This window comes from Aedes aegypti, chromosome 1 (genome assembly GCF_002204515.2).
Source record: "Aedes aegypti strain LVP_AGWG chromosome 1, AaegL5.0 Primary Assembly, whole genome shotgun sequence".
In the NCBI taxonomy this organism is placed as follows: Eukaryota; Metazoa; Arthropoda; class Insecta; order Diptera; family Culicidae; genus Aedes; species Aedes aegypti.
The window spans coordinates 226,818,111-226,828,965 of record NC_035107.1 but is presented as its reverse complement, the minus strand read 5'-3'; the positions used below and the strand labels follow the sequence as shown (position 1 = coordinate 226,828,965).

The following is a 10,855-nucleotide window of genomic DNA, read 5'->3' as shown; positions in this document are numbered from 1 at the left end:
CTACTGGCTTCAGAGACTAACTCTCACATAAACGCATGCCGGCTGACTGAACCGAAGACGAGAACAAGACCGAGGACGACATCGCTGATGACGGAGACACCCGAAAAAGTCCTTCCGACATCCTTTATGGAAGAGACTCTCAATTTCGACTGAGATTACAGTATACAATTCACTAAGAGACACTTAAACTTTTCAATGTGTGCTGCAAAGCTATACACAATAGTCCAGCAAATTTAAATATTGTCCCAGCGGTAAACGTGCAACTATTCGACAAGACCAAGCTAAGGGTGGTGGGTTCGAATCCCACCGGTCGAGGATCTTTGCGTAATCGAAAAGTTTTAGACTTCTCAGAATTCTTTCTATTTTTCTGTCTTTTCAGTGCTAGGTTTATATGAAAGATAGGACTTTGGAGAAATTGAGAAAAAAAGTTACAAAAACATGGTTGTGCTTTTATGTTAGCAGAAATTTATTATCTGTATGAAAAAACATATACCTTGAACCAAATACAAGAATTTTTCTGAAGCTATTCTATATGACAAAGAGGAGAAGAGATGTCCATCATTTTGTGATCTACTTTTGTTTACTTTTACTAATTCCTTTATTAGTATTATTTCAAACATTACATTCATTCCTTATATCAAGGTGTTTTGTGTTAAACAACACTATCATACTAATTTGGTAAAACAAAATTAAACTTTTATTACATTTTTTTTAAAAAAGTTCAGGGATTGAATCTTGAAAAAATTGAGAGAATCTCTCACGTATCGCTCTCTGTAACTATCATAACATGCTGCACATTATGACTGTTTATTGTATACTGCTACAACTTCGATCAAATTGGGGGGATAGTAGTACATGATAAAACCCCTCTGAACATGTTCCAAGCCTGGGGGACACTATTGCTATTGGAAGTTAGGAAAAAACACCTATCCCCAACGGTAAACAAGCGAAAAAAATGGATTTTATCATCGCTCTCTCTTTGGGGCTCTCGCTCGCTGCTTCCATTTATCAGACTTGTTACATCTTGCGATACAATGACGATCGTGGACCGCAACAGATGGGATGTTTTTCTTTGCTTGCTTTGATCGTGCTTCATACTCAAAAGAGAGCGAATTCTGCAATGCCTGAATATATTACATTTCATTTACAGGTTGTGTTGATTTCACCAGATTATAAAAGAGAAGAAAATACTCTTAACTTAACTTAACTTAGAACAGCTTATTTTAAAGGAATATATCCTGAAGGCATTTACTAAAGTAAATTCTGCTATAATTCTAATCAGGAATTTTTTTTTCTTTTATCTTCTTGTATTAAACCAGACGGGTTTCTTATGGATTTGCTCATCCCTTTCCAGCCATCATCATTTTTCATCGTCTTGAACCTAAAAAAATGTGTTTGTCTCACATAAATTCAAATTAATGCTCCCACAAACCAACGAAAGTTCTTACTGTAGCGACAATCAGAGCAACACTTGCAGCGACTATCTCAGGGTGAACTACCATTACCATCGTTTACGAAAAATAATCTTCAAGAAGATCTTAATGCTAGTAGCAAAAAATAGCAAAAGGAAGTGTGTACCGACGTCCAATAAGACTACAGTCAGGTCTCCTATTAGACACATGGATGGGGGGCGTAATAGGAATCTGCGTTATAGGAGACCCAGGACTTATGGGATTTCATCACTTTGGGGGTGTCGTTGAATATCTCGTATGCCAAAAGAGATAGCACAGTACTGTCTTCGGCGAAGTTTCAGTGCTAAGTTCGTTCTACCTTTAGGAGTTGAGGATCATCCTCTTAGTTGAGAACTAGGCCGGTAGGGGCGCTTTTTCTGATTTGTGCTATATGAACCATGAGGGGATAAGAATGTAAAATTTTGTAACAGATATCTCTAGATCCTGATGTTTTGGAATGTTGATGTATTCGGCGCTAGTGAGCAAAGAATTCTTGTTTCACGCATAGCTCAGTAGCCTGACCACTTAGAAATATGGCGTCTTCGGCAAAGTTGCTCAGTATCACAAGGGCTAACATTATTTGAGCCGAAAGTTTAGAAATGTGGCCACTAGGCGGCGCTAGTGAGCATGGAATTTTTGTTTTGCGTATGGCTAAGATGGAGGAAGAAACCAATACAAAATTTCTCTACGTCACAGTGAGCCGAGATTTTGCTGTCACGAACTGTCACTGTGAGCCCGGATCTTAAACAATGGACAACATGATAAAAGCGCGTAATTAGCCTAAGCATATTTTTGCATTCCATCAAAAGTAGCAAAAATCGAATTAGAATCAATAAATGCACATTCAAAAGTAACGTCACGAGAGCACCGTTTATTCTAATTTAATGTAACGTATTGGAATGAGGCTCTTTTTACTGTTTTCATTAAAACTGAAAATTAAACGCATAGAAAACTATGGCCCTTTTTCAGTGTTTGTCCAGAAAGATCGAAGACACACAACAAATGAAAACTAGCTATTTTCACTAAGCCTGCCTTGATTGTCGTTGGCAAACTGGAGTTATCTTGCAATTTGAAAAACAATTGTATCCAATTTCGTGTGTAGTATCGGTGCCTCCCTCCCAGGTATGAAGTACAATGCAGTTCCTTGATTTGTGGACAAAACATGTTGACCATACTGTTGTAAAAGATTGACCATTCATGTATGCGTCTCTAATGTAAACTTAATGGTTCTTTTTTTCTGGTACAGAACCTGTTTCTTAGCTTAGTGAGCACTCACCCAATTCAATAGTCCAATATTCATAACACTAAAAATTGCCATTTTCGACACCCATTTTTTGTGTGGAAATTCAACAAATTTTGTATGAGCTGTAATATTTTGACAATCACCCCTTTGATCGTTATAAAATTTGTGAATGGGGTTTTAATAAAATATGCCTTTTATTTACTGACATCTTTCCTTGTCAATTCACAATTCTTGTACATGTGCCTCTGTGCCCAGAGATGTCAAGGAAATTGTCAATGCAATCAATGTCCTCCGCCACCAGTGGAATTCTAACCCATAACATATAATCTTAGTGAACAGCTGCGTGCTCACCGGTATTTCGAGTCCTTGCTGGTGTTCTTGTTTCAATTATGTTTTTTAACAAAAATTTCCCTACACTCTTCCAAAAAATCATTTAAATTTACGTCTTCTCAGATGCACATAAAAGAAGCGAGCCGTTTGACATGAAACTACATCTGGTCTGAAAATTACATGATAGTATAAAACCAAAAAAAAAATTACACGCCGGGACGTAAAAGTCGTGATCACTGACTTTTACATCATGGCGTGTAATTTATTTCGAATCTTTTCATTTTTCCAGAGCTGGGTTGTCGTGTGCGTACTTGGGTCCTCTAAACCACTTACCTTTCTTTATGAGGCATTTGCTGATAAAATCAAATCCGGTGGGCAACAACTTGGAGGAATCATTGGTCACTATTCCTTACCGCTTGCTGTTTGCATTACATGCACAAAACTCAATTATATGCACTTTTCTACGAACTTCGAGGACGGGAATAATAATTTAAACAATTGCTTCCTTTATAAAAATGCACAACATATTGTGAAGCAATGATTGCACGAGATAGAGTTCAATTTGGTTAAACAAACCAGCATTTCACTGAACACTGTTGGCAACGCGATAAATTTAACTTCATGAAACCAACGCACAACCAGCCAACTTTCACAATGCCAAAGACATTTCTTCCAAACTAGTGGAGTTCCACGTCAAATTTTACACACACTCATGGATCGAAACGGCCACTTTTTATAAGCAACTTTATCTTATGGTTCATTAAAACAAGAACATGTTGATATTCTTTATTTTTCAACTGTTTTCCTACATAATCACAAACGAATAAAATCGCGACGTACAACACCGGCCATATTTGAAAACAAAACGCAATGATGCCGATCCCAGATCCGACGGCAGAGTCAAATACCATATAGATTTACGTCTATTAACATGTAAATTCCAGTTTAAAGTTCGTATTTTACGAATAACTAAATTGGAGATTATAGCAATGACGAAAACGTTATAAGATTTTGTAAAGATACAGTGTTAGACGGAATACTCAATCTATTTCTATTTAAAATTATGTTTGGTTGCACAATTTTGAACAATAAGTCAAAATAAACATAAAGTTGCGTTATAAATGCGATCGCGTCACAACATATTTCAGTGCTGGCTAATTTAGGTCACATGTAAATTTCTAATTTTTTAAGAGTGTATCTTTTGAATACATTAACAACGTGACTCTATGCTACAATAGAATCACGTTGTTTAAGTGTTGTTATAGATGCAAGCACTTTGCCAGAAATTTGCTCTTCTTTCTTAAAAAGGCTGTTCTTTCAAGTTTTCGTTGGATAAGCTAGTCACTAATATTTTCGTATGAAACAGCTAAGTTTATTAAAAGCAGGATATCCTTAAGGCATTAATTGAAGTTAATCCAGCTTAAATTTAATACAAGAAGATAAAAGAAAAGAAATTCCAGAAATTGTCCCTTCTTTTACCTTCTTGTATTAAAACTGTTAAGTGTCTTGTGAAACTGCTCATCACTTTTCTGCCATCATCATTACTTCATTGTCTTGAATAAAACATGACTATTTTTTGTGGTCATCTTATCGAAATTCAGCTGAATGACCCCTAAAACCAATGAAAGTTTTTACTGTAGTGGCCATCGTTTTTCTAATGTATACAAGTATATGAGCGTTCATATGCCACAGCTGAACAATTGTCTATCAGGTTGGTCTTTAAGCGGGTTCTATAGAACAACACTTGTAGCGATAATAACAGAGTGATATTTCATTGCCACAAAATCTTTTGGAAGATTCTAATGCTAGAAGACTGACATTTAAAACATTATTAGTAAAGGAAGTGGGTAGCAGCGTCCGAAAGAAGACTTTACTACATCCTATTTTTTTTTTTTTTTTTGCATATTATAGCTATCCTTTTCATAATAAATTCACCCTTCTTTTGAAATACCCGCATAAACCGGAACAATACAGTCACAGTTTCCGAAACTATCCGCAACTATTTGCGACAATTTATGAACAGTTCTATATAACATCCAAAATAACAATAAACCAACCGTACCATGAACGATTTTTACAGTTCGGGAAATGGTATTTGGGAAAATAACAATGTGGGAAATAGGCGGTTAAGTTATGTAACCATTTGAAAACGACGATTTTCTCGAACAAAATTTTTCATTTACTGTTTGCCAAGATGTTGAAATACTATCTATTTATTGGCCAATTTACTGTTATCAAAACAGTCGTGATAAAGTTGAACAATAAAGTTTAATTAGAAATGTACACTATACGTTATGTTGTTGATGTATAGTATGGTATGGTATTTTTAACGTATGCTGTACTGTTCTGTTGTGGTTATATCATATGAAAATAAATGGTGGATACTGATTCGCATAAAAAAAATGATAAATCAAAGTGCAGAAAGTCAATTTTTAACTACTTTGCCACAATGCAGTGCTTTTTACAGTACTATTGCAAACATTAAAAAAATCAATCAAACATAAATTTTCACACTTTGATTAATCCATTTTCCTACGCGAATATTTCGAACTAAATCAATAAAACATACATATAGGTCGAAAAAATATCTATCACAATTTAATTATCCGATCATATTAAGTACATAACTGCAACCTGAACCTAATAATCTGTCACACGTTCCGAACGTAGCAATATATAAAAGTAGCAGTAATTAACTGACCGACACTGTCACTATTTTAATTTATATTACACTATTTTCACCACTCTGTAGTGATAAAAACATCATAAACACTATTATTCATCACATAATTCTAAATTTATCATGCACCAGATGCACCATCACTGTAGCTCTTCGTTCGAGAGAAAACCTTCCGCCGGGCCGGGCTGACATGTAAAACTCTTGCCATACATCTCAGGTCGATGCGCGCATAAAACTTCCAGCTGAGCCGTGTGGCGAGATGAGCTTTGAACGACATCCGGCAGAATACATCACAAAAAGGTTTCCAGCTGGACCAGTCCTGCGGATTCGACAGATGGTCAGTTGTTACAAAAATCTAAGTTACCAAAGTGATTACCTGCCACTGGTTTTAGTTGGTCCAATTCCATTTTTCCTATCAACGATCAATTTTGTTGCTGACAGAGCTCATGCAGACGACAACACAAGTCATTTTGCAGGCTGGTTTTGCAGCAATTTGTTTGCTTCCAACGGTGGTACCTGCGTTGCATTTGAGATGAGGAATTCAGCAAAATACTGTTTGTCACGTAATCGTCCACAAGGATGTATTCAAATAACTTTAAAACTTATTAATTCCATAATTCTACTAGGATTTGTAAAATCGACCGCAAAAACGTTCAAGCGGTTGATGTTTTGTTTTTTTTTTCACAGGCTGTCGAAAACATACACCCGCAAAACAATTAACACAGTTTCATATTCATTAAATGCATGAAGTTTTTATTGCATATAACGATTTTTTTAAAGAAAGAAGAACAACGCATATTATTAATTAAAGCAAATGTTTTTTTATTGTTCTGAAATTTACACAGCCAATATGCATGTCATAGTCGTAATAATAATGATAATTGGTTGGTGAAAATTTTTAAGCGTCACATTGAACGCAATAATGTATGTAACAGTTTGCCAAACTGTTGCAAAAAAGTAAAATATAGTTAAATGTCCCTGAATTAGTATGTAACGAAAAATCAAGCCCAAACCGTTAGACAAACTGTGATCTTACATTTCAACTATACTTCGCGAATGTTAAGCTCCATATTATCCAACAATAAATGGACATTGCAACAAAGGATTACTGTTTGGAATACGTTATAAAAATCATTTTATACAGTCAAAAGCTTTTGGTTCTATATTGTTCAACAGAAGAGCAACTGCTTGTGATACATTAACATTTACAGTTAAAAGAAACATACTGTTTGGAATGAAAGGCAAACTGTATTTTTCTATGCGGGTAGGCTGTTCTTTAGAGCATTGCAGTGTGGCTGTATGAATCTCACCAAAATTAGAGGACAAACCAAACGAAACTTAGTATGTAAACATTATTGGACGAATCTAGCATCATTTTTATCTCATAATATTTGAAAAATACATTGTTAGGTTGAAATCGTTTAATACTCTGTACAATTATCTCTCCATCTTCAAATCAGAATTAGTCTCAAAATGTTATGCATTCGGGGTAATGGCGTTCGAGGTAGTGACCCATTCGGGGTAGTGGCGTTCGGGGTAAGGACCCATTCGGGGTAATGGCTTTCGGGGTAATGGCGTTCGGGGTAATGGCATTCGGGATAGTGGCGTTCGGGGTAGTGTCATAGAGTCGCTTTTGTATTTTTTAATATTTGAAAAATACATTTTTGAGCCAAACTCGTTAAATACTCAAACGGAATCGTACAATTATCTCCCCACTCTCTAACTAGAATAAGTCTCAAAATGTTATGCATTCAGGGTAATGGCTTTCGGGGTAATGGCGTTCGGGGTAGTGGCTTCGGGGTAATGGCGTTCGGGGTAGTGTCATAGAGTCGATTGTTTTATATATTGCAAGGCAGTGACTGTTTCAAATAAAATAATAAAATAAAATGTCAAAAAAGAAATGCAAACTTCTTCATATCCGAATTGAAAATGATTTTAGATAGTGTTCCTCATCCATTTTATATTTTGGGTGACTATAATGCTCAAAATTATTCTTGGGGTAGTGATAGAAGTGATGCTCGTGGTTCATTATTATTGAATAAATTGATGAATATAATTTAAATATTCTAAACGATGGATCATTTACCAGAATTGCTGTTCCTCCATAAAAAAAAAATCATGTATTGACTTATCTTTGTGTTCAACTGATTTATCTTTCAAATCTACTATGTTCCAAGTAGATTATCCAAATAATAGTGATCATCTTCCAATTTTAATTCACTTGAATCATTTAACGCAAAATAGTAATAATGTAAGTTCCTCTTTTCCAAATTATGCAAAAAACGTTGATTGGAGTAAGTTTTCGGATTTAATTTCTGTTTCACTAATTAATTTGCAAGACTCAAATTCCCCAATTGGAAGTTATATTAAATTTAATAAAATTATGATGGATAGTTTACTTAAATCACAGAAGAAGAAAACTCTTTGTAATATTGAAAATAAATATTCGTCCTACGTTTTGGTGGGATAATGATTGTTCAATAATCATTCAATGCTTTTACAAATAAATCGGAAGCTTTTAAAAAAAATCGTCGTTTGGGTACTAGAAAAAAAATTTACCAAATTATAAAGCAGAAGCTTGGTTTACTAGTACTACTAAACTCAAGAAACAAAATTCTTGGAAACCTTCTTTCGAGAGTCTTGATAGTGACACTTCATTATCTACGTTATGGTATGAAGCAAGAAATTCAAGAAATTGTGATTATGATTATAATTCTTCTATTGCTCTATTGTGATATTCCGAATATTTCGATTGATCAATTCACATCAAAAATTTGCCCAGAATTTGTTCCTCAATCTATTAATTTTAAAACCAAACAATCAATCAGTAGTTTTGTTAGAGATTCTAAAGGTTGGGAACCTCTGTTGTTCCCACCCAGGCTTTTGTCCTGGGCCTCAGGGTCGTTTTGCGGGCTCCAAGAGGAAATTGGGAAATGGGCGGAACGACTTCCCTTATAAAAGATTACTTGGCGTAGTCCTACGTCGGAAAACACCGTGGTCAAAGTGGACCGAACAGCGAAGAGTGAGAAATAAGGGCTTAGCGATTCAATAAGAAAAAAAAGAAGGTAGCTAGTATTACATTTTAGACGTTCGTTTCATAATTTCATTATTTTAAATTCCACAAAAAGTGATAGGAAGGGATTTTGATTGGATTACACACCTTTTACTGTTGATTGGTGGCTGAAGTCGGCGCTGGACAGCGCAGGGATCGGGCTCCTCCTTCCATCCAGTCTATCCTTGAGACGAAGACGAACATCATCCGGTCAATCGTGGTACTTCCTCAAAACTGGGCACCCCTTGGAATGGCGAAGAGGGATCTGCTGGCACGCCGGCTTCGTTCGGAGAACTCCGATGGGAGGGATCTTGTTGTGCAGGGGCAACTTGGACGTCACACACCCTGATGGCTTCCGTCGCTCACACCGATGGGACCCACGGACCACTTATGGCCCACTGGAGACTTGTGGCACTTCACTTCCCCGGCTGGTTACGGCGAAACCGGTGCTTCTTCGTGGCCTTCACTTTTTCCGGCGAGTAACGGTGGAACCGGTGCTTTATCGCGGCAAACACCACCGACGGAGTCACGGCAACTTTTCACGCGGCACAACTGGCACTACAATGGCCGATTTAGGCCCGACTTTTGGTTCACTATGGAGAGAAATCAGAGCGGTTAAAAACGCGCACCACTTTCGGTGATGAAAACTGTTCACCTTCTAGAGGCAGATCCATCGGTGACAAACAGTTTTATCTCGTAGCCGTCTTCGTCATCGTCATCGTAGTCGTGTCCCGAGCGTTCACCAACACAATGACGCGGACGGTTTTGCTGAACTGTGGCTGTGTGGCTGGATGTGACAGCCGTTACGGGAGGTGGGGAATAGGGATGTTCAAGGGAAATGGGAATTGGAAAATCGATGTTGTTTTTATTAATTCAAATTCTTGTTTTCTTTTAAGTTCTTAAATTCATTTTCTTGATTATTCTTGCTACCTTATTAGTAATAGTAGAAATGATAATAATAATAATAAAAATAATAAAAATAATAATACCAATAATAATAATAGCAATGGTAATAATCAAAAGAAAACTATTTACAAGGAATATTTACAATAAAAAACAAATGTAACCTTTTTGGGAGGTCACATTCATCCCCCACTTCGGAATAACAAAAAACTTGTAGTTTTTTTTATAAGAGAAGTATGGAATGGGAATTTAGGATAATGGATTTTAGTGGCCCTCCTTTCATTGAATGTAATTTGATTTTGCGAAATGATTTTTCCGTACAGGAGCTCTTTTCCGCGAAATCACTTTACATTCAATAATAGAGACTGTCCACTAGAAGGAGAAGGTCAAGTAAGGAGTTCTTATTTTGGCAGCTCTCTTTTAGCTGAAGGTTATTTTGATTTAGTGGAATGATTTTTCCGTGCAGAGAGGAGCTCTTTTCCACCAAATCACCTAACTTTCAACCATAGAGTCTGGCTGCCAAACTACGAATCTTATTTCCTCTTAGGGTAATAAGTTCGCAGTAAACCTTTTCCTCTTGTTGGTGACTTCCAATCTGGAAAAGTGATTGTTTCCTCGGAGGGAGCTCTTCTTTTCGAGATTAGTAGTCACTGTTCAAGATCAAAGGAATTACCGGAAGAGGCGAACTTTCACGATCCATGATCGAATTGGAGAAGAAGGAATCCTTCTTCTCGAATTCGCGATAGATTCTCCGAAAGCTAGTTCTCCTACAGTGGCTCTCTCCTCTGCAATTTAAGTGATAATTTGAAGCAATGATTGATCACAAAAGGAGGCTCTTTTCCTTCAAATTACATAAAATTGCAGAGCGAGCCTGACCACTGTACTCGCTTATTACCATAAGCTGAAATAAGAGGACAATGATTGAGTTGTATCGAAATAATAAGTGTATTTGGTAAAAACAGCCTTCCAGAATATAGGTTCGCCAGAATAAAAGCGTCCTTATCCATCCTCTCACCATCAAATCTTCATAAATTAAACTTTTATTTTAAATTAACTCCATTATAGCCTATCTTAAAACTAATCTTCTATTAGGAGAGAAAATAAACTTTTCGGAAATCTCTTCCTTAGAATGGTGATAATCACCGAGATTCTCGGGATAAGAAAATACGCATTCACTCACACAATCATTCCCCCCA

General features: G+C 36.4%; 1 long non-coding RNA gene across 1 annotated transcript; it reads right to left on the bottom strand.

Annotated features, from left to right (window-relative positions):
* Positions 1-5,594: 5,594 nt before the first annotated feature.
* On the bottom strand, positions 5,595-6,403 carry LOC110681583. Its single transcript, XR_002503283.1, has 2 exons — positions 6,081-6,403; positions 5,595-6,023 (listed from the first exon to the last, which is right to left on the bottom strand). It is a non-coding gene; the product is annotated as an uncharacterized LOC110681583 (long non-coding RNA).
* Positions 6,404-10,855: the final 4,452 nt, after the last annotated feature.